The sequence below is a fragment of the Podarcis vaucheri genome (assembly GCF_965113315.1).
Source record: "Podarcis vaucheri genome assembly, chromosome: 7".
In the NCBI taxonomy this organism is placed as follows: Eukaryota; Metazoa; Chordata; class Lepidosauria; order Squamata; family Lacertidae; genus Podarcis; species Podarcis vaucheri.
Window position 1 is genome coordinate 26,352,748 of NC_138765.1, and position 22,944 is coordinate 26,375,691.

A 22,944-nucleotide genomic window follows, 5' to 3' on the forward strand; every position below is an offset into this window, starting at 1 on the left:
CCCCAAACGAATTTTTGAGGGGGCTCGGGCCCCCTCAGGCCCCATGGAGTCGCGCCTATGCCTCGGGTTACATACGCTTCAGGTTACAGACTCCACTAACCCAGAAATAGCACCTCAGGTTAAGAACTTTGCTTCAGGATGAGAACAGAAATCGTGCTCCGGTGGCGCGGTGACAGCAGGAGGCCCCATTAGCTAAAGTGGTGCTTCAGGTTAAGAATAGTTTCAGGTTAAGAACGGACCTCCAGAACAAATTAAGTTCTTAACCTGAGGTACCACTGTATTTTCATCTGAGGAAAGCTGGAGGGTATGAGGTTGACCGCCTCTTCTTTAAATCATGTGCCTCACTGGTTTCGTGCAATAGGTACACAATGGCTTTGTAGCTCCTTACTGTACTGCAGACAGCTGAATTTGTGCTTAGGGTGTAGTTGGCTCCTCAGCAATAGGATCTAAAAAAACCTCTGGACCATGGATTCCTGCAAAGAAGGAGATCTATGCTTCCCCAAAGTCAAAGCTCGCTAACAGCCATGTCTCTTTCAGCGCAAGTCATCTCTCTCTGAGCTTAGTGGCCTCTCCAGAACCGCATTCTTTCTCTATGATATAAGGACCTGGCTGCAATGAAGTGCTGTTTGCTTATATTCCTTACAGACATCCCACATTTGCAGGCTAGATGCCTAAAAAATCTCCAGAATGAAGTGTTACAGATTAGGCAGCTTAGCTGAGGTAGCCTGTTCCACTAAGGGACTGAAAAATGTACTGCAGATGTTGATTGACAGCCCTCTTTGGTTGAGGCAGGGGGGGGGCACCTGAGGTCTGGAAGCCTTCCACAAATTCTGTGCAGCTTCAAGCTAAACTGCCGGTTCAGAAATATCACACAGTGCACTTGGCCCCTTGGGCACTGGGCAGCTTCACAGAAACTTCCAAACCGTAAGAGCTGTGGAACAGACTGCCTCAAAAGGTGGTGGGCAATCCTTGGCTGGAGGTATTTAAGCAGAGGCTGGATAACTACGTATCTGCCAAGGATGCTGTAGTTGCAGGCGGCGCTGTGGTCTAAAGCACTGAGCCCCTTCGGCTTGCCATTCAGAAGGTCGGCAGTTTGAATCCCCTTGACGGGGTGAGCTCCTGTTGCTCTGTCCCAGCTTCTGCCAACCTAGCAGTACAAAAGCTCACCAGTGCAAATAGATAAATAGGTACCACTGCGGCGGGAAGGTAAACGGCGTTTCCGTGCGATCTGGTTTCCACCACGGTATTCCGTTGCACCAGAAGCTGTTTAGTCATGTTGGCCACATGACCTGGAATGCTGTCTGTGGGCAAACGCCAGCACCCTCGGCCTGAAAGCGAGATGAGCTAGACTTAACTGTCCAGGGGTCCTTTACGTTTTACTTTTACCTAATTGCATCCTGCATTGTAGATAATGCATTGAACAGGGGGTTGGACCGGATTAATAATCTGCAGAATATGTGTCTATTCATTTGTTTCAAGGTAATGTCCCAAGGTAATGTCCCAAGGTAATGTGGGACGCGGGTGGCGCTGTGGGCTAAAGCCTCAACGCCTAGGGCTTGCCGATCGAAAGGTCGGCGGTTCGAATCCCCGCGGCGGGGTGCGCTCCCGCTGTTCGGTCCCAGCGCCTGCCCACCTAGCAGTTCGAAAGCACCCCCGGGTGCAAGTAGATAAATAGGTACCGCTTACCAGCGGGAAGGTAAACGGCGTTCCGTGTGCGGCTCTGGCTCGCCAGAGCAGCGATGTCACGCTGGCCACGTGACCCGGAAGTGTCCCCGGACAGCGCTGGCCCCCGGCCAATAAATGTGAGATGGGCGCACAAACCCCACAGTCTGTCAAGACTGGCCCGTTCGAGCAGGGGTACCTTTACCTTTACCTTAATGTCCCATTGCACCAGATATATGGAACAAACTCATACAAAAAAATCTAGATCACTCACTTGCTCTGCAGCTTGGGGGAGGGAAACAGTTTACCTCCTCTTTCCCTATATTCCATTGTATCACCATTCATCCTTCATTTTTGCTCTTCACTGATATAGGGAAATATTGATAAAGAGAGGCATTCAAAATTCTAGCACGTTCAGTATATTGTGTGTATTCTCCATTTCCAGGAGTTACTGTATTTTTTGCTCTATAAGACTCACTTTTCCCCTCCTAAAAAGTAAGGGTAAATGTGTGTGAGTCTTATGGAGCGAATGCAGGCTGCGCAGCTATATACAGCTTTCTGTAATGTATGTTTATTGATAATACGCAAGCAGAACACAAGTGGTAGCAAAGAGATGTTGGGGGTAAGATGAGCAGTTAATGTGCAGAACAGCTGGCCACTGGGCACATTCACCAGGCATAAAGCAGAAATGGTCAGAGAATATACAAAACACAACTGAGAAATGCACATTCCCATAGTCCTATTGGAGATTATGTACATTGACTGGGAAATGTGCATAATCACCTCCTCAATGATAGATCATGCACACATTCTCTATGAAGCCTGGTGAATGTGCACAATGACTGGTGGTTATGCACATTAACCACTCAATTTGGTTAACAGAGACAAGTCAGCAGATCCAATGAGAGACCCTGAAGGAGTCTTCACCTTCAGCCAACTCAAATCTCTTTAACTACCAACTGTGACTTTTCACAAATACACACCCTACCTGCCCTTCTCCTCAACCTGAAGGTTGTCACTTTTCCCAAATCCTGCTTGGCAACTCAGTCAAAAACACAAATTTCCCCAGTCATCAGTAGACATCTCATACCATTGGCCTTCAATGACAGAACATTACCCAGTTAGGTTGGGCTTCTAACCAGCAATTTGCTTAATGAAGGGATGATTGGGCAGGTGTGTGTGCATGTGACTAACAATATATCAAAATATCAATGCCACCTAAGTAAAATTATAACTAAAATTGGTTTAGGAAAAGGACGAGGGGGTACGGTGCCACAGAGAAGATCCCCGGACTGCTTGGATTGCTTATTTCTGTGGAAAAAGCAGAAAGACCTGCAAACTGATTCATTTTAGCCCAATTGAAGCCGATCCCAGTGAACAGGCTTCAAGCCAAGTGCAGCCGTTTAATGCAATTGTGGCTCAAATTATATCTATAGCTAATGAAACCTGGAGCATCTCAGCACCTGAGAATGAAATCAAATCTGGAGTCGCTTGAATGCTGCAAAGAAGGGGCTGTCTGGTGTGTGCCTAGCGACCCTGAATATCAATCAACTTTCCCTTCTTTGAAGAACGGGGTTTTTCTTTTCCCTCCCTTGCAGCATGCAGAATGCAGACAGGTTCAATCAATAGAGGAAGGGGATTTTAATGTGTCTTGATGCTTTTTCAAGGCAAGGCCAGGGGAACTTGGAAGAGGCCAGGAATGCATTTCTTAGTGTGAAATGTACCAAGTGCCGTCCCCGTCTCCAAGCAGGGAGGGGCTCCAGAGATTCCAAGTGTTTTTCTGGGGTTCAGTTTCCTTAGAATGTAGGTCAGTGGAGACGGTATATGTCTCTGGCATATAGGGTTTTGTTTACATATGTATACATCCAGAGGATAAGATGGAGGGGCTCACAGCATTAACACCCCAGCATCTTACCTCCCAATTTGGCTTGCAGGTGAGCCCCAGAGCCCAGCACAGAGCAAATATCTCCTCCTTTCTCCTGCTTCCAGCATCCAACTGTCCCACACACCACAACTCTAGCTATTCTCTTCCAAAGGAGAGGGGAGGGAAGTCCCACCCATTTGTTCTATGACACAGAGCTACTTCTTTGGACATGCCAAATTGTGGTACTTAACTAGCCAGCCAAAGCCATCACCTTGGCAAAGGAACTGTTCTGGCAAGCTTCCTCTTATGCATTCTACCCACGCAGATACAGGATCCTAAAAATTGGAAGGGACTCCAATCCAGACTTAGCCCCCCCCAACTCATTTTTTTAAAAATATATTTATTAACTTTTCAAAGTTTATACAGAAACAAAAACAAAAAAAAATACAAAAAATTAAAAACACATATAATCTCACTCACTTGTTTTCTTTTAACTTATTTCTTGGACCTCCTCATACCTCCCCTTTTTGTATTCCAATTCAGATTATTCCTTCAGCAAATCCTCTCCCTTAATTTTTGCTTAGTTTTACACCTTTCTTTCTTCTCCCCCCCCCCAATTATCTTAATCATTACAGCTAATAACTGCTTAAATTCAGTCCAACATCAATCTAACATTCACTAATTTTATAATATTTCCCAAGATAATCCTTAAATTTCTTCCAATCTTCTTCCGCCATCTCTCTTCCCTGGTTTTGGATTCTGCCGGTCAAATTATATGTCTCCATTATCTGATAATAATGAAGCCAATCTCTCACTTGGTTTTTTAATTTCTCGAAACTCTGTAGTTTCAACCAACTCATAATGGCACAAAGCCTTCTCACCTACCCACATTTATGATGGCATCCTTGTTTGTTCAGACTCTGCTTCTGTGTCTTCAGCATCAGGCTGGAAAAAAAGAGAAAGAGAAGCTCTTTCTCATTCCTTTATCTCAGCCTCACCTAGCAGTGGCTGGTGCCCAAGAGTTGGTGGAGCCAGAGGCAATGATAGGCAGAAAAATAATAATTCTTCTTTTGTTCCTGTCCGAGTTCTACAAGGGGCAACACTGAGACTATATAGCAGGCTTCCTCAAACTTGGCCCTCCAGATGTTTTTGGCCTACAACTCCTATGATCCCTAGCTAGCAGGACCAGTGGTCAGGGATGATGGAAACTGTAGTCTCAAAACATCTGGAGGGCCGAGGTTGAGGAAGCCTGCTATGGAGGAAGAAACTGACAGGCTGTATGTAAGTAAGGACTGGGAGGGATGTAAATAGGAAGTTGGGCAGGTGGAAGTTGGATGAGGGTAGACTAAGCTTGGTGGTGCAGTACCCAACCAAAGGGGTGGGGACTAAAGATCTACATGGGGATCTGCTGCCCCTGTGGATCTTGCCACCTGAGGCAGTTGCCTCACCTTGCCTCATGGGTGTGCTGGCCCTGCCTGGAAGGCTGATTTGGCCCCTGGGACCTGTGTTCCCCACCCTTCTAATAGGTTATTTGTTCTAATAATAATTTATTAGCTACTTTTTTCATAGAAAGTGACTCAAAGCAACCTACAAAGTGCGTGTGTGGTGAACCTTTGACACCCCCTCCCCAGATGCTGCTGAACCACAGCTCCCATCATCTCTGACCGCTAGTTGCACTGTTTGGGGCTGATGGGAGTTGTAATTCGGCAACACCTGGAAGGCCAAATGTCCCCCACGCGCACTCTAGTGACCTGAGCAGAGCAGGGAGGGCCAGACTTTTTACAAAGGACTCTTCTTCAAGCATGTCCTGCAGTCAGTCATTGCTGGAGGCAGAGAGAGCCTCTGTGCTTGGTGATGGGACCTCTCCGCTTTAGTCACCAAGGTAGTTCTTGTGTTGATATGAGGACGGAGAACCGGAATGCCAAACACTTGAGCTCTGCGGGAATGACGCCACAGACTTCTGTGAAGAATCTCAAGGGGCTTCTCTGAACAGCGCTGCAAGCGCACAGAGACAGACACAAGGAGATAAAAATGAAGTGGCTGAGGTTGCTCACAGTAACTTGTGTAGCACACAGAAGGGGAATCTGGGGCTCCCTAGGTGCTGCCAGGCTTCCATCAGCCCCAGATTGCATAGTCAAAGGTCAGGAATGATGGGACTTTTCAGACCAACAAATGGGCAGAACCACTCCGTACATTTAAAACACATCTAGGCCACGTTTAAAGGACAAGACTCCATCCCCAAGAAACCTGCAAACTGTTGTTTCCTCCGCACAAAGCTGCAATTCCCAGCGACCATAACAAATGGTGGTGCCCATGATTATTTGGGAGAGGTTGTGGTATGTATCTGCCTGCACATCTGGAGGACCACGGGCTCCCCATCTTCGTTACAGCAAACTTTCCTAAATAACATATCAAATGAAAATTTTAAATTAAAAACTTAAAACTTTAATGAATAGATTAACAGCAACAAAAAAGGCTTTCCAGCAATTATCAGGGCATTCAAAGTTTTGAGGGATAGATGTTGAGGCAATTTCCCAGGGCTGGGGTAGCCAACCTTTGCAACCCCACGTCACATCAACTGCAAACTGCCTTATGGGCAGTGCATAAATCATCTAAATAAAATATGCAAAGATATACATTGGCAAACTGGAGAAACTGTGGTGGGCAGCCACAACTCTCCCCAGCCCTCCCATGCTACAATTAGACACTATGCACATTCAAAGCACACACAGCCCTCCAAAAGAAGAATGAATGAATTCTGGGCACTGCAGGCAATTGTAACTCTGGGAGGGGTAAACTGCGCTGCCTAGAATTCTTTGAGGGAAAAGATGAGCTTTGTGTGTCTTAAAGGTATAGAGCACACAAAGGCTTCTATTGGCTAAGGACAGCTTCTTTCAAGCTCAATCTGAGCAGGGGCCAGGCAAGCCACAGGATCCTGCACGCACCTGGAAAGGCCTCTGCACCTGCAGGCACCAGGTTGGTGACCCATGTACTAGGATCTGTTTTGTTTTGCTTCTACGGATGCAAAACATGGGCCAAGGTGGTTTTCTTCATTTTGCATTCATTGTTGCCATGAATATTAAAGATCAGCTTCCTTTCAATTTAATAGTTTCAATTATTAATAATAGTTCATTACTCTTCTCATGTCTACCTACATCAAACTCAACCTGGCAGATTCCTGCAAGCTCAGTTAGCCTGGCTATTTGATGTGCACTAGCAAAGCATCCCAGTCCTGTCCATAGATCACTGCACTGATCGTAACTCTGACGGAAGCTGCTGACTGTGATGTAAGGTTGTGGGTGGGTGCAGGGCTGTGAATGCTTCTATTGCTGCTATTTATAGGACGCCATTGTACATCTTGCCAAAGTTTTGGATCAAAGGCTCACCATAGCTGGAAGCAACAGGGAGAGAAAACACTTGGGCACATTTAAGCCATTTAATCTGGCCTCCCCAATTCACCCTTGCAGGAAGAACAGCTTCCATCTGTAAATCGCAGGATCTGTTTACATCGCCCGGTGGAAAAATAGGTAGGGCAGTATCCAATGAATGCCTCTCATCTGCGCAAGGGTTTGTGCTTCTACAGTGGAACTCTCCCCAAATCTGCTATGGAAGGTTGGGAGAAACCCCTACAGCAGATGTAAGTGGTGTGCAGGCGGAAGAGAGGAGGAACCAGAGTAAATCCTTGCACTTACGGGATGCATTAGTTGGATACCACCCCTAGATAGGCTGTGAAATCGCTTACACCGGAAGACACAATTAGAGCCGGTCCTACCATTAGACAGTGGAGGGCAAGTGCAGAAGGTGCTGTTGGGAAGGGAGTGGCAACAAGGTGTTGGAGATTTGTGTGCCACCTGTCTTGCCCTGCACCCTCTAAGCTTGCTTGCTGCCCCCAGGTGCTGCGCAGGGTGCTGTTCTGTTGCTGATACAAAATTCAGTTGCCAATCCATTTGGTTTCAGCATCTCAAAGGAGGAAGCATCTTCTCTCTTCACTCCATGCTCTCCAACACAGAGAGAGCCTGTGTGGCATCACGGTTAGTTACGGATGTTGGTTCAAAAATCAGGCTGCATACTGCCAGCATAATGGAGCGCGGGGAGAGGTTTTGTTTGTTGCAATATTTCAACCTGCTATTGTGGTATCTCAGTCTGCTATTTTGCAGAGAATCAGTGTTTCTGAGCATTGAAAAGACAGCTTCTGGAGTGGTGGAGTTGTGGGCAGCTTCCCTATCAGGGACATATACTGCCAGAAGCGGTTTAGTCATGCTGGCCATATGACCCGGAAAGCTGTCTGTGGACAAACGCCGGCTCCCTCGGCCTGAAGCAAGATGAGTGTCGCAACCCCAGAGTTGCCTTTGACTGAACTTAACTATCCAGGGGTCTTTCTTTTTTGTACTGCCTATAATGGAATAGAGATGTTCTGCAGTAGTAGCTGGTGCCTGTTGGGTGGGAAGCAGGGAGACGAACAGTAGATGGCACCAGAGCCAACAACAGGCAGAGTCTTATAGTTCTGTCTGCATCCTCTTCTCTGAGAAATTCTATAAGGTCAATGTTAAAATTAAAGAGAAGCACCCTCTGTACTGGTAAAAAGAGAGAAAGCCAGAAGGCGGGGAGTTGGCTGAGGGCAAAGGTTGGTGAGGCAGTACCCCACTTGCCCTTAATGGACCTGCCTCTATTGTGTTACAGCCAATTATTTCCTCTATTTCTGATATTCAGGTGGGAGTGCCAATACTTACCTAGCAATTATTATTATTATTATTATTATTATTATTATTATTATTAGAATTTATATACCACCCTATACCCAGAGGTCTCAGGGCAGTTCACACACACGAAAGAGAGGTGAGGGACAAGCAGGGTCCTGTGAGCCAAAAATTCATGGAAGCAGGAAAAAATTATTTAGGGAAAAGCCCACTGAGGTTGCCCATACTCAATAGTTAGGCAATGCTGACCTGATGTTGGGAGAGGAAGGGGAACTGGGTGACAAGGGGACTGTAATGGAAAGCTGTGGAGGAGAGCATGGCTGGCTGGCTGGCACACTGAACAGGAGCATTCTATGCAGCAACATTTTGTTGCAGCGCTCATCGAGCCCCACTGACAGGCTGATGCATCCTATTTTTTTTAAGACACAAGAGCATTGTCTGCCAGCGAATCCCATATGTGAGTTATGTATTGCATGGAATAAAACCTCCTTGTGTTTATCCTGAGCGCGCTGCCAATTAGTCTTATTGGATGGCTCCAATTAAGCCACTTTGAAAGATGAGTTTGATACAAGCGTGAAGAGCAAACAGACAATGATTCATGTCCCTTCAATTTCTGCTCTAGAAAGTGTGTGGCTGCGTACATACATGGGTGCAAATACCGTAACTTTCTGGTAGTTGGATGGTGAAATGAACTACCTTGGAAAGTGGAGGGTTTTAAACAGAGGTTGGATGGTCACCTGCTAGGGACACTGTAGCTGTGATTCGTGCATTGTAGGGGGTTGGACTAGATGACCCCTGGGTCCCCTGCAACTTCACACTTATAGTCTATGAGTCCATTCTTTTCTCTCTGTGTTTGATTGCAACAGGTGAGGGCTGCTCTCTAACCAAGACTCACAGGTCAAATGCTGCTCAGTGTAGATGAATCCCACTGACACAACTTTGCTGATGGTAGGTCTCTGTTGTTGTTGCTGTTGCTGTTGTTAAAAAGTTTGAAAACCACTGGAATATTCCATGTTCCTTGGACCTTTGAAGCATATGTTGTGTTCATGTGATGATGAAGCATCTGGCCCTGAACGACTGAGGCTGCTGTTACAGCACTGAATGTTCACAAACATTCCAAGGTCCCATAGAACAAAGTAGAATGTCTGCCATCCGGTTTCTGCAAGGGAAGGGGTGCTGGCCAGTTTGGCTGGGATTGAAAACCTTCTTCAGCTTGGAGGGGTGGCAGCTTTGTAGGCAGACTGGAACCTAGAGAAGAAAGGAAACTTAGAGACAGGAAGCCTAAAGGCAAGCTACTGAAGAAAGGGGAGAGAATAGGAAAGGAACTAAGAAACAGAAACCAAAGTGCAAGAGTAAGAGACAGGTAAACAAGTGAGAGCTGGACCATAAAGAAGGCTGATCGCCGAAGAATTGATGCTTTTGAATTATGGTGCTGAGGAAGACTCTTGAGAGTCCCATGGACTGCAAGAAGATCAAATGCATCCATTCTTAAGGAAATCAGCCCTGAGTGCTCACTGGAAGGACAGATCGTGAAGCTGAGGCTCCAATACTTTGGCCACCTCATGAGAAGAGAAGACTCCCTGGAAAAGACCCTGATGTTGGGAAAGATTGAGGGCACAAGGAGAAGGGGATGACAGAGGACGAGATTGTTGGACAGTGTTCTCGAAGCTGCAAACATGAGTCTGACCAAACTGCGGGAGGCAGTGGAAGACAGGAGTGCCTGGCGTGCTCTGGTCCATGGGGTCACGAAGAGTCGGGCACAACTAAACAACAACAAAACAAGTGCCTAGGAAAGGGCTGGGGAACATGGGGCCCAACAGATGATGTTGGACTCTAATTCCCACCAGACCCAGCCAGGATGGCCAATGGTCAGGGACAAAAGGAACTATTGCCCAACAACATGTGGAGCACCAAAGGTTCATCAGCAGTAGGATGGGAGATGTCTGTGTGACAGGCCCAGCACCAGAATGCATTTTTGGGGGTACCAGCAACCTGATAGGGCCTTTTCCTGACATCTGCATTGGGTCCCCTTTAAAGCTTTAAAATGACCAGTGCATTTTAATCTCCCACAAATGTCCACACTACATGATGGGAAATTAAAATGTCAGCCACCTAGCACTGATCAGAGATCCTCAATGCTGCTGTCACCAGTTAAGCCTGTTGATGTCTTCTTTTAATCTGGAGCCAAGCTCTGATGCCTGGCGTATATGAGTTTCATGTGTTTGGGTTGGATCCAGACTTAGGGCTATATTCGACTCTAAGAGCTACCCAAAGCAGACCCACTGAAATCAATGGACCTAAGTCATGTTTATGGGTCTACTCTGAGTATTTCTAATGTTGGATACAACTGATTGTCATGCATAGAGTAGACCCAGTGAAATTCATGGAACTTGAGTCAGCTATGACTAAGTTTCACTGTTACTCTGAACAGGACTAGGTCTGCAGCGAGCCACTGGTTTGAATTAGCCAGCCAATTATTTGGCTACAGGCTTTTGAGTATCCAGCCTTAGTCATACTCAGAGCATCCCCATTGAAATTAATGGACATTACTAAATGAGGACTATTAATTGCAATGGGATTACTCTGATTGAACTTAGTTGGCTACAACCCCATTTAGTTTTTCACCAGAATCTGTAACTTTGGTAGCATGCAGAATACCATACATTTAAAGTGCATGGCTTCCCACAAGGAATCTTGGGAGTTGTAGTTAATCTCACAGAGCCACAATTCCCAGCAACCATAACAAACGAGGAGTGTTTTTGTGTGTGGAAGATATGTGTCTTAAATCAATGGCTACTAGCCATGATGGCGATGGCCAGTGTCCAAAGTCAGAGTCTTCTGAATACCACTTGCTGGACCCTGCAGGAGGGGAGAATGGTCTTGCTTTCCAGTCCTGCTTCCCATAGGCATCTGTTTGGCCACTGTGAGAACAGGATATTGGCCTTGATGGGCCATTGGTCTGATGCAGCAGGGCTGTTCTTTACGCATGGTGTGCATCAGCCTTAAAGAAGCAGATTACACACCTCACATCACAGCTACCATAGGAGCCAACGGTTCTAGGGGCCGAGGGGGTCTTTGCCCCCCCCAATAAAATATTTGAGGGGGCTAACCCCCTCAAATTGATTGTGTGGGGCGAGAGTATTTTATTCAAATTGGCACGCCTGACAGCAACACTTTCCCCAGTTTCGTAAGGGCAATTGAGGGCACCCACCTACCCACAGAGAATATTTCAGAATCATTTCCCTAGGCAAGGAGTTGACGCACCTTCTATTCAATCCCACTCTGAATTCAGCTGCTCCGACACGTGTGTGTGTGTGTGTGTGTGTGTGTGTGTGTGCGCGCGCGCGCGCGCGGGGAGGGGGTTGATTCTCCGCCCCCGCCCCCTGTTTCTTCTTCGCCTTCCCCCTAACCCCTCCCCTCTTGGGCCACGAACTCTTTCCCTCTACCAAGTTTGAAGCGGGAACTGGGCAGGCAGGGAGCCAGCGAGAGAGCGACCTACCTTTTCCAGTTTCAGCCTTGGGGAAGGAGAGCCTCTCGCTCTGCGAATGAACGCAAGGCAAGAAAAGAGCGGGAGCAAATCTCTTCCAAGCGCGATCGCGAGCACGACAATTACAGAGTAACCCGATACGAGAGAGACAGAGAGAGAGAGAGAGAGAGAGAGAGAGAGAGAGAGAGAGAGAGAGACTCCGGAGACAGAGCGTGTGCGTAAAAGCGCACGAGAGAAAGACTGCAGAAGGAGCCAAAGAACAAATAACGGACTTGGGCGCAACAGAAGCGGGATCTAGCGGGATCTTCTGGAGAGGGCAGAGCGGAGGCAGGTGGGCTGGGATCCAGCGGATCTGGCTGGGTCTCTGCGCCGCCGCCGCCTCTGTCTCTCTCTCCCCCCTCCCCACGTGGCTGCTCCATTTTGCCCTAACTGCGCGAAGCCAGGAGGAGGGGGACCAAGGAGGAGGAGGAGGAGGCATCCACTGCGTTTGGGCCGCCGCGAAGGCGCCTTTGCGGGGGTGGGAAGAAGCCGGGAGCAGCTGCCGAGACTGTGGGGAGCCCGGCGGCGTGGCGCAAGGTAACGGGGGGAGCAAGGGAGAGTCCGCGCCGGGCGTTTTGTGCGTCCGCCCTCGGTTCCTGGGCTCGAACTTCTTTTGGCACCTCGTGGAGAGCGAGGGAGAGGAGCGGGCCGGGGCTTTGATGTGGGACGCGGTTTGGCGGAGCGAAGACGCGGCAAGGCTTGGCGACAGAGGAAGGGGGGCTGTTTTCGTGGGGAGGTGGGAGGGGGTGTCTTTGCCTCTTCCCGGCAACAGATCCTCCAGGCTAGGGAAACTCCTCCTGCTGGGGAGCGACCCGCTTTGTGCTTTGCCCGCTATCCCATTATAAAAGGAGTAATAATGTTCATAATATGACCATATAAGCCCCAGAGAGAGAGCGACAGAGAACTTCGTAGGAAACTGGCTTTTGCGGAGTCAAACCATTGCTCTGCCCAGCTCAATATCCTGCACGAGGGCTCTCCTGGGTTTAAAGCGGAAGCCTCCCCACCCCCTCCGACCCTACATGCAGATGCCGGGGATCGAACCCAGGAGCTGGCCGCTGACTTGCGGCCCTTTCCCCTTAATTTGCACGTGGGCGCCGTGGAACTGACGTGTATATGTGTGCATGTGTGTGTGTGAGAGAGAAAGAGACCACTTGGATACAAAACCACTGCTCCCAGTAAATCTCCATGGATCAAGCCCTCTACCATTCCCCCCCCCGCAAAAAAGATGAAACAGGAATGCCCAACCAGGGAGGGGTGAACTCCTCTCCCCCCCAAAACAGTCAGCAACACCCCCCACTCCATCAGGGGGTTGTGTGTTGTTTCACAGGCAGGGATATGAGAGGAACCTTGCCAATGTAAGGTAAGCCAGAGGTCCCCATACATTCAAACCCCACTCAGCGTACATTTAATGCACTTTTCACCCAAAGAAACCTAGGAACTGTAGTTCTCTCCCCCCCCCCCAGCTGCGATTCCTAGCACCCTTTATGAAACTGCAGTTCCCAGGATTCTTTTTGGGGAGAGGTGCTTTAAATGTGTGTCAAAATGTGCTTTAGATATATGGTGTGGATGGACTTCATTTTCATATGCGTCCTTTTGGTTTTTCTTGCTGTTTTGTGCCCAGCCAAACAAACAAACAAAACCAGAAACTAGTCTGAGAGAAACTCACAGAGGTTTTCTTCTCTCTCTCTCTCTCCCCCCCCCCCCACTTTCAAGCTCACCTTCGCAAAGAGTCTGTGGCTGCAGCCTGCTCCCTCCCCCTTCCTGACATGTTTCTCTTCGGATGGCTGGGGAGGAACCAGCAAGCTGGGATGCTCCACTTCTGAGCTCCTCTCTCTTCCTCCATCCTGTACGGGAGAGCAGAACCAGGTGCCGCTGGGGGAATAAGCTGAAGGCAAGGCGATCAGCCCACACACTTGAAGCAATGCGGTGGTGGACGAACGGTAGGTGGCTCTTTCAAGTTGATTCCCCTGTGGGCTGGGGTAGGTGGGTTGCGTTGCCCGTTTGGGGGTGCAGCATCTCCGAAAGGGGTGTCAGGGGCATGCAAGATGTTTGGATGCGTTTGTTAGAAAGGGAACGTCTTGTACTCGCAGGGAGTGTTAAACTCTGCACATAATGTTCTTACAGGGGGGCTCTTTCTTTAGATGGTAAGGTGTATTGATTACTCTGCTTACTTCAAAAGGTAGTAAGGCAACCCTACTGTGTTGGGGGGGGTGGGAGGGGGGCTGCTTGGGGGGGCAGCTTTTTATGCTGCCTGCAATGCCTAGCCTGATGGCACCGCTGCCTGAATTCACTCGCAGAAAGCTTCAAATCTCTCCTTGGACAGCCCCAAAACGACATTCCTAGAAGTGCTATAAGGTCGGGGGGGGGTGACCCAAAGAGACCTGAAAATGGTTGAAGTTCTTGTCTGAACGCAACACTGAGCTAGGCATTTATGCCGGACTCAGTGCAGACTCTTGCTTTCTCAACTGCTGTGCCTCAGATTGGCCGGAGGGCTAAAGTCAGACAGTTGGGGCTCCCCCCCCCCGCTGTTTCTTTCTTTGATCTAGGGATCCTTGGGGCAGTTCAGGAGAGGGGGGGTTCAGGAAGAGAAGGAACATCCGTTGTTTGAAGCCCAAAGCTTAAAGCTCTGGAAGGAAGACTGGGGGTGGAAGCATGTCCATAAATCTAGATTCTTGGCGCGGTGACAAAATCATAATAATAATAAAAAACAACCCTCCCGGGTTTTATAGGACTGGTGGGGCTGCAGAAGTGCCTGTAGCATTTCATTGTTTTTTTTAATCGAGGAGGAGGCGGCTGTGTGCCTGAGCATGGCTATGTGCAGGGAGGGAGGGAGGGAGGGAGGGAGAGAAGCCCCTTGGCAGGTATCCATCCACTGTTGATAAAAAGAGATTTAAACGCAAGGAGACAGGCTTTCCAGCCCGAGAGAGAGAGAGAGAGAGAGAGAGAGAGAGAGAGGAGATGCAGTGGGGTGAGAGTTCAAGACAGTGTCAGGCAATATCCTAGTAAAACTAGCTGGACTCATGATTCCTCCTCTGGGGAAGGGCCATAGCTGAGTGGTAGAGTGTCTGCTTTGTGTGCAGGACGTCTCAGGTTCAGTTCCTGGGGCTGGGACTGTCTCTTATCTGAAACCCCAGAGAGCTGCTGCCAGTCACTGTAGAATAGATCATGCTGAGCTAGATAGACCAATGTCCGACCCCAGTTAGAAATTAGCCAGGTGCCAGGCGCGTTTTTCAACTGGCACGGGTCCAGTTGTGACCATCTGGAGATCTCTGGATGCCAGGATGGCAACCAGTGTAGCCAGTGATCAGGAACGATGGGAACTGTAGTCCCCTGGAGGGCGCCAGGTTAGGGAAGGATTATCTGAGCCACTGTTGTCAATTCTGACTGGCAGGAGTTCTCCAGATCCACTGGCAGAGAAGTCTTTCCCAGGCCTGTTATCTGATATCATTTTTTTAATTGGAGATGCTGTGGATTGAGCCTAGGGCTTTGCAAAGCATGTCCTGTGCCAATGAGCTGACTCTCAAGTGAGCATAGAATTGCAGCCTTAATTACACAGGGTGGGATTCAGTTAGGTGTTACTCAAAGTAGACCCACTGCAATTAATGGACCTAACAGAGCTATGCCCATGAATTTCCATGGTTCTGCTATGAATTGCACTTCATTGAATTCCACACATACCGTAAAAGATCCATAGATGTCAAATATCCCCATTCACTTGGCACATTCTCACCTCGCTCCAATAATGTGACCTACTCTCGCCTGTTCTTTTACCATTGTTGGAAAAAAGTTATTAAGCACAAAAAACCCCTCTCTCCTCCCTTTGTGCAACCTTTCCTGTATGTAGTAGAAGATGATTTTCAATAGCTAATGGGGGATCAACATTTACAGTGCAATTCTGTATAATTGAGTTCAATGGGGCTTACTCCCTGGTAAGAAGTCTCTTCCCACAGTTTTGTTTAAGGAAACTCTCCCACCCCCCATGGGGATTTTAGGCTGTGATGCAGAAAACCCCCACCTCATTTCAGAAGACTTTGTCTTTAGCAGTTGCTTAAGCAGAGCTCCCAAACTGTGCTTTAGATTCCTCTTATTAATGTGTGTGATGCAAAACATGCAGCGTGGAGGGAAATGGTTATAAAACCTCTTGAGAGATTATCTAGAACTCAAATTATGACTCAAGCCTTTCCCCACTGTTCATCGCACAGCAGAAATTATTATCGTTATGCTTCCATCAATGTAACATTCATTTGCAAACGTGAAAAGCAAAAAGCCACCTTAGCTCCATGCAGAGCACACACGTTGTATTGAAAGGTCCCAGGTTCAGTCCCTGCCATCTCCAGCTAAGGCTGAGAAAGGTCCCTGTCTCAGATTCCCTGGAGAGCAGCTGCCAGTCAGTGTAGAACGTGCTGAGTGAGATGGACCAGCTATCTGACTTGATAGTTTTCTGCATTCGTATGATACTCTTCAAATACATTCATAATGTTCAGCTCTCACTTTAAGCAGTGCTGGTCCAAACTAAAAGTGGAGTTTCAAGAACATGTTGATGCCCCATCAAAGGACAATCTCTTTTTTTTCAGGGGGAGGCAAAGGAATCCCAAAATGGAGTGGTGGGAAGGAATGTATCCATGCAACACAGCAAGGCAGTGGATGTTTCCCTCGTGGCGTCCGTTCTATCAGACTGCAGAGCAGGGGGAGAGAAGGAAGGCAGGACTATTATTCCATTGGCTCTGCTGAGAGACCATCTACTGCCTTGGGCTCTTCCTCAGCCTAGTGGTAGCATCCATTCCATCAGGCTACAGAGCAGAGAGAAGCAGGGCTATTCCGTTGGCTCTGCAGAGAGACCATCTGCTGCTTTTGACTCTGCACCCAAAAAATGTCCCCTAGCAGCAGCCGTTCCATCAGGCTACCTAAATTGCTTCCTAGCTGTTACGAGAACGGTAACTTTCAGAACTTGTGCCTGCCTTTTTCCTTCTCCTTCTCCATCCCTGTTTCCTTTTGTGTTATGTCCTTTAGATTCTAAGCTTGAGGATGGGGGCTGTGTGACTTTGCAAGTCACCCTGGGAGTATTTTTGCCTGAAGAGTGGGATGAAAATGCTTGTTGTCAAGGGAGCCTGTCTGCCATCCTAAAGGGGACCTTCCTTCCCACTTAAACATGCCTTCAAAGTAAGGGCAAAGGATTGGCATTGTTTGCTCTCATTGACATTGTCCTACAGCCGGACCTGATTGGCTCTGCGACACCGTGGTGCCATCGCGTTCACTGTGTGATCCCTAATTGGTTGGGATCACAGCAAAAAAGGAGAAAGCCTTTACAAATGGCACAGAAACAGCAGCATGGCATGAATCCCTAGTTGGAAGACTACTGCAATATTTCAGTAAAAATGAGATATGGCCCCTTGCGCCCATACTCTACTGTAACAAACTAATGGCAGTAATCCTATACACTCGCCCTGTTCATTCCCTTTCCCTTTCCATGCTTTGCATAAGAACATAGGAAGCTGCCTTATATGGAGCTGTCAGACCATTGAGTCATCTAACTCATTACCTTTGACATTGACTGGCAGCGACTTTCTCAAACGCCAAGTGGGCTTTCTAGCCCCGTCCTACTTGGAAGTGCTGGACCTAGGGCTCTCCCGCTGAACTATGACTGCTTGGTCTCCCTCGAGGCATTTTCCAGATTGTAAGCTTCTTGGGGCAGGGATCTGACCACCTTGGAATAAGTCTCGAATTAGTTCTCTTCCTAAGACAGTCTGCATTAGCAGATGGCATTTCATCAGTCCGTGGTAATACCAAGCGCTTTGGTGGTTTGGCATGGCAGTTAAAGGGAAATGCTGGGGAACAAATTGGCAACTGTTTCACTCTGAGAAACTCAGGCGACACACATGTAAGACATTTGTTGAACTAGGGAGGCTGGGGAGTTCCATGGAGGAGAATTTAACATCATGCATTTTTTTTAGAAAAAAAAAAGAAATATGGATATGCCCAAGTGCAAAACATGTTGCTCTAGATTTCTGGCTTAATTATTAAGGATGGGAACCAGCTTCGCTTAAAGAATGCCAAAGTGCTGAGTAGAAATGCTTTGCAGGAGTTGGCCGCAGTGTGCTAAATGGTCCCACGGGTATGAGTCAGGGTATATTTTTACTTTTTTGCTTTCTGTTATCCAGAGATTCCAATTACAATCATATCTTGGTTGTCAAATGCCCTGGAACTTGGATGTTTTGGTTCCTGATTGCCGCAAACCCGGAAGTGATTGTTCCGGTTTGCGAACATTCTTTGGAACCCAAACGTCTGATGTGGTTGGAGCTTCCTGCAGCCAATCGGAAGCTGCGCCTTGGTTTCCGAACATTTTGGAAGTCGAATGGACTTCTGGAATGGATTCCACTCGACTTCCATGGTACTACTTTATATATATAAGTTTTGTATCCAGAGCCAGTGTGGTGTAGTGGTTAAGAGCGGTAGTCTCGTAATCTGGGGAACCGGGTTCGTGTCTCTGCTCCTCCACATGCAGCTGCTGGGTGACCTTGGGCCAGTCACACTTCTTTGAAGTCTCTCAGCCCCACTCACTTCACAGAGTGTTTGTTGTGGGGGAGGAAGGGAAAGGAGAATGTTGGTCGCTTTGAGACTCCTTAAAGGGAGTGAAAGGCGGGATATCAAATCCAAACTCTTCTTTTCCTTCTTCCCTTCCAATTCTAGAGTTCTATTATTTTCATGTCTCTCTCTTCCCCTCCTCTCACTGCATGTCGACCCCTCCCTCACCAACAGCCTTAGTGAAGCGTGATGTGGGTTTTCAGAACAGAGCTGTGGCTCCATGGTTGAGCATCTACTTTGCACATGGAAGGTCCCAGGTTCAGTTCCCAGTATCTCCAAGTGGGGCTGGGAGAGTATCCTGCCTGAAACCCTGGAGAGCTGCTGACAGTCAGTGTAGGCCAGGCATTGGCAAACTTGGCCCTCCAGCTGTTTTGGGATTACAACTCCCACCATCCCTAGGTAACAGGACCAGTGGTCAGGGATGATGGGAATTGTAGTCTCAAAAACATCTGGAGGGCCGAGTTTGCCTATGCCTGGTGTAGGTAGTACTGAGCTAGATGGACCAATGAGTCTGACCCTGTATCCGATGTGCCTAACATTTCTGATTTGATATGTTTGAATGATGTGCTTCTTCTGACTTTAAACCATCACCTTATCTACCACCCCACCTATTTGCAGATTCATAGAATACATAGAACGTGTGTTTGCATGGTGTATTTAAAATATTGCATCTAGCTACATTTTACTCAAGAGTAGACCCACTGAAATTAATGGACCTAAGTTAACCACACCCACTGATTTCAGCAGGTCTAGCACTGAAAGCAACCCTGTGCTTCCCAAAAAAGATAATTGCAATTCTGAAATGGGCTTTGCTTGTATCCATATAGGGTGTTGCAGGAACTGACGTTGTGAAATCACATATTTCTCTGACCCGCATCACTGTAGAGAAGGGCGGCAAGGGAGGAAAGGGCTCCTGCACCTTTAATACAGTAGTACCTTGGGTTACAGACGCTTCAGGTTATGCGTTTTCAGTTTGTGCACCACACCAAACCTGGAAGTACTGGAACGGGTTACTTCTGGGTTTCGGCGCATGCACAGAAGCACCGAATTGTGACCCGCGCATGCGCAGAAGCGGCACTGCAGGTTGCGAACGTGCCTCCCGCACGGATCACGTTCGCAACCCGAGGTTCCACTGTAGTTGTGTAGGAAGAGGGGGTTTCTTCAGGCTGTCATGTGGCCCTCCCCTTTTTTATGTCTAGCTGCCCTGCCATTCAGTGCAGGGGAAAGGGCCATGGCTCAGTGGCAGAGCATCAGTTTTGCAGGCAGAAGGTCCCAGGTTCAGTCCCAGGTTCAATTCCTGGCATCTTCAGGTAGGGATGGAAAGTCCCCCATCCAAAGCCCCAGAGAGCCACTGCCGGCTGCTGCTGCCGATATGGAGAGAGATGGACCAATGGTCAGACTTCAGTGTGATGCTGGATGAGGGTGAACAAACTGAAGCTTGATCCAGACAACACAGAGGTGTTCCTGGTGAGTCAAAAATTCAGACAGGGTCCCCCTGAAAACTCCGGTTCACTGCTTGGGTGTATTCCTGGATTCAACCCTGAGGATAGATGCCCAGGTGTTTTGGGGGGGTCAGCTGTACCCCTTTCTGAAGATGTCTGATCTGGCCATAGCGATGCACAGCTTAGTTACACCCTGTTTGGATAACTGTCGTGTATTCTGCATGGGACTGCCTTTAGGAAGTTCTGGGAAACTTCAGCGGGTCCAAGATGCTGCTGCCAGATCGCTGACCAGATCTGGTTATAGGGAGAACAGAAGCTCCTGTTACAACAGTTCCACTTCAATTCAGTGTGCTGGCTATGACCTACAAAGCCCTATACGGCTTGGGTCTAGGCTACCCAAAGAACCTTATCTCCCTGTATGAGCCTGCCTGAGCTTTGAGGACTTCTGGGGAGGCCTTTGTCTCAGTCTTGCCACCTTCACAGGCAGGTTGGTGAGGACACAAGACAGGGCCTTCTCAGTGGCTGCTCCCAGATTGGGAATTTGCTTCCATGGAAAGCTAGACAGGCCCCCTCTCTGCTTTGCTTTCACCAGCAGGCAAAGACTTTTTTTGTACAGACACTAACTGGCTGTCTTCTGAGGGTGGGTGCTGCACATGTTGTCTTTTGTGTGTGCTTCCAAACAGTGTCAAGTGTATCTAAGGCTGTTTTTAAATAGGGCTACTTTTAAAAATATATACAGTGGTACCCCGCAAGACGAATGCCTCGCAAGACGGAAAACCCGCAAGACGAAAGGGTTTTCTGTTTTGGAGGCGCTTCGCAAGACGAATTTCCCTATGGGCTTGCTTCGCAAGACGAAAGCCCATAGGGAAATCTCCGGGGACCTGTTTTAAATTGCTGGCGGTCGGGAGCAAAGACTTTCGCCCACCGCCGGCCTTCAGAAGAGGTCCTGGACCTCTTCTGAAGGCCGGCGGGGGGCAAAAGTCTTTGCTCCCCCCCGCCTGCCTTCCCGGGACAGCGGAGACTTCTCCACTGCCCCGGGCGATCTTAAAATGCTGGCGGGCGGGAGCGAAGCGTTCGCTGCCGACCCCCAGCATTTTAAAATCTCCCCGGGACAGCAGAGAAGTCTCCGCTGCCCCGGGCGATCTTAAAATGCTGGCGGGCGGGAGCGAACGCTTCGCTACCGACCCCCAGCATTTTAAAATCTCCCCGGGACAGCAGAGAAGCAGCCCCCTGCAACCCTCTCCCGGCTGGAGAGGTGACGTGCGCCTATGGCAGGAGCCTCCATAGGCGCGCGTCACCTCTCCAGCTGGGAGAGCGCGCGCGGGGCTAAAGCAGCCCCCTGCGACCCTCTCCCGGCTGGAGAGGTGACGCGCGCCTATGGCAGGAGCCTCCATAGGCGCGCGTCACCTCTCCAGCTGGGAGAGCGCGCGCGGGGCTAAAGCAGCCGCCTGCGACCCTCTCCTGGCTGGAGAGGTGACGCGCGCCTATGGCACGAGCCCGCCAGCATTTTAAAATCACCCCGGGACAGCAGGGGCTTTTAAAATGCTGGCGGTCAGCAGCAAAGCCCTCCTGTCCCCGGAGCTTGCGGGGCGGGAGGTGGGAAAAAGGGCTTTTCTTCCCACCACCAGCCTTCAGAACAGCCTTCTGAAGGCTGGGGGTGGGAAGAAAAGCTCTTGTTCCCCCCCCCCCAGCCTTCAGAAGAGGTCGGGGGACAGACTGTCCCCGGACCTGGTCTGAAGGCGGTTTCCCTAGGAACGCATTAATTGATTTTCAATGCATTCCTATGGGAAACCGTGCTTCGCAAGACGAAAAACTCGCAAGAAGAAAAAACTTGCGGAACGAATTAATTTCGTCTTGCGAGGCACCACTGTATTTATATTGATTGTATGTTTTTAGCTGCATTTGTTTCAATTCATGCTGGGAGTCTCCTAAGATCCTGTAAGAGGGGAAAAGGTGGAATATAAATAACATGAAACATAACATAGGCAGCTCCCTATGTAAGTTTAGCCAGATTTCTGTACAGTGGTACCTCGGGTTAAGTACTTAATTCGTTCCGGAGGTCCGTTCTTAACCTGAAACTGTTCTTAACCTGAAGCCCCACTTTAGCTAATGGGGCCTCCTGCTGCTGCCGCACCGCCGGAGCACAATTTCTGTTCTTATCCTGAAGCAAAGTTCTTGACCTGAAGCACTATTTCTGGGTTAGTGGAGTCTGTAACCTGAAGCGTATGTAACCTGAAGCATTTGTATTACCCAGTGGTACCACTGTACATGTAAGTTTTCCCATACAAGGCAAAATAGCATCTTTGGTGAAATTACTTTAGTTGGGGAAACAACAGCAGATCTCCCCTCTCTCAGCGCCACTGCCCTGATCAAGATGGTGCTCCCCTCCTTGAGGCAGTTGTTTGCCCTTTTTAAAGAGACGGGAGATCAGTTCTTCACCATCTCCTCTCTTCCCACCCCCTTTCGACCTTTTACATCATTGTCACCAAAACCCAAGGGATATGGGTTGCGGTAAGTAGCTGGACGTTTGTAAGGTTTGTGCTGTTACTCCCTTGTAGACTCTTTGCAGAAAGAGCTCTGAAAACTTGGATGAGGAACCTGCGGCCCTACAAATATTGCAGAACTCCCATCACCGTGAGCAATGTGCTATGCTGACTGTGGCTGATGGGCAGTTCAATAACATCTGGACGGCCGCAGGTTAGCCATCCCTGCCTTAAAATGTTCTCCCACCAAATATGGTTAACAGCATAAGAATTTGCAAGCTCAGGAGGACAAAGGACAAACATGGGGCTTTCCAACGGTCCGATTCTCTTATGCCATCGCTCCAACTACAGGCCCGTTCAGAGCTGGCTGTGCTACGAGTTACCCTAGCTTAGCGGTTCTCAACCTGTGGGTCCCCAGATGTTGTTGGACTACAAATCCCATTATCCCTGAGCTCTGGCCTTGCTAGCTAGGGGTGATGGGAGTTGTAGTTCAACAACGTCTGGGGACCCACAGGTTGAGAAAGGCTGCCCCAGCTTGCTGCAAGGATCTGCCCCATCGGTTCTATGCGTGCTCTGACCTTAAGCTTATCAGAAGAGTTGAGCAATGCAGGTGCCCTGATTTCTGAAGATACTAAATGGCTGGAAAGTGTTCAGTGTGTTTCTGTAGTCTTTGGTAGGAACTGGATTG

At 48.7% G+C, this 22,944-nt stretch overlaps 1 protein-coding gene across 6 annotated transcripts in view; it reads left to right on the forward strand.

The window, feature by feature from the left end:
* The first annotated feature begins 11,655 nt into the window (after window positions 1-11,655).
* Window positions 11,656-22,944, forward strand: part of TMEM200B (transmembrane protein 200B) — a 94,284-nt gene continuing 82,995 nt past the window's right edge. For 2 of the 6 annotated variants that reach the window (XR_014221807.1, XR_014221808.1), the window contains exons 1-2: window positions 11,656-12,286; window positions 13,463-13,689. The gene's annotated coding sequence lies outside the window, so the exon portion shown is untranslated. Of the gene's footprint in view, window positions 12,287-13,462; window positions 13,690-22,331; window positions 22,451-22,944 lie in introns of those variants that run through there. The other 4 variants (XM_082231776.1, XM_082231775.1, XR_014221809.1 and 1 more) reach the window with 3 other exon arrangements.